Below are 541 nucleotides of genomic sequence, written 5' to 3'. Positions count from 1 at the left end.
ACAAAACACCTAGTGTTATTTAAGTAGCAAGACGAAATAATTCACAACGCGACAACTGCCTCGCATGGTAACCAAACCGGTGCGTTCACAAACATGCTCATGATAATCCATGACCCTTATCAAACTTCCGTTTTATTCCCTATTCTGCTTTCCTTTGCCCTTTTTTGAGTGGGCTGGAGAGGGGAAGGAATGATAAACTATATTCATTTAAAAATTCAAATATATTCTTCCACGTAGTCGTATGGAAAACGCGAGAAGACGAAAAATGTAAGAAAACTACTTGTTGAGAGCCAATTTGTTTTGATACATGGCCGGCATCTGGAACAATATCTCATGCTTTTCAGTCACGCCGAAATGTGAAATGTGCTCGAAGAAAAATATATACATATCTAGACGTGTGTTTATATGAAGAAAGTATTCCGTATATTTCTGTCCTTAGGGTTTTGTTTCACACTATGCATTAATCCCCTCTAAAGAAGGCAAAACAAGTAATACTATCAAAATAGAATACAATACTACTAATAAAAAAAGAAAGAAGAAA

The 541-nt window shown here is 35.9% G+C and overlaps 2 protein-coding genes across 2 annotated transcripts in view; one reads left to right on the top strand and one right to left on the bottom strand.

Annotated features, from left to right (window-relative positions):
* LOC119581895 (serine/threonine-protein kinase PLK1-like) overlaps positions 1 to 541 on the top strand; it is a 62,121-nt gene that overhangs the window by 57,257 nt on the left and 4,323 nt on the right. The window lies entirely within an intron of this gene.
* LOC119581896 (mucin-5AC-like) overlaps positions 1 to 541 on the bottom strand; it is a 6,477-nt gene that overhangs the window by 4,804 nt on the left and 1,132 nt on the right. The gene's annotated exons all lie outside the window — the stretch shown is intronic.

The sequence above is a fragment of the Penaeus monodon genome, chromosome 15, assembly GCF_015228065.2.
Source record: "Penaeus monodon isolate SGIC_2016 chromosome 15, NSTDA_Pmon_1, whole genome shotgun sequence".
In the NCBI taxonomy this organism is placed as follows: Eukaryota; Metazoa; Arthropoda; class Malacostraca; order Decapoda; family Penaeidae; genus Penaeus; species Penaeus monodon.
The sequence above is the reverse complement of the archived record's forward strand: the minus strand, read 5'-3'. Positions and strand labels throughout refer to the sequence as shown.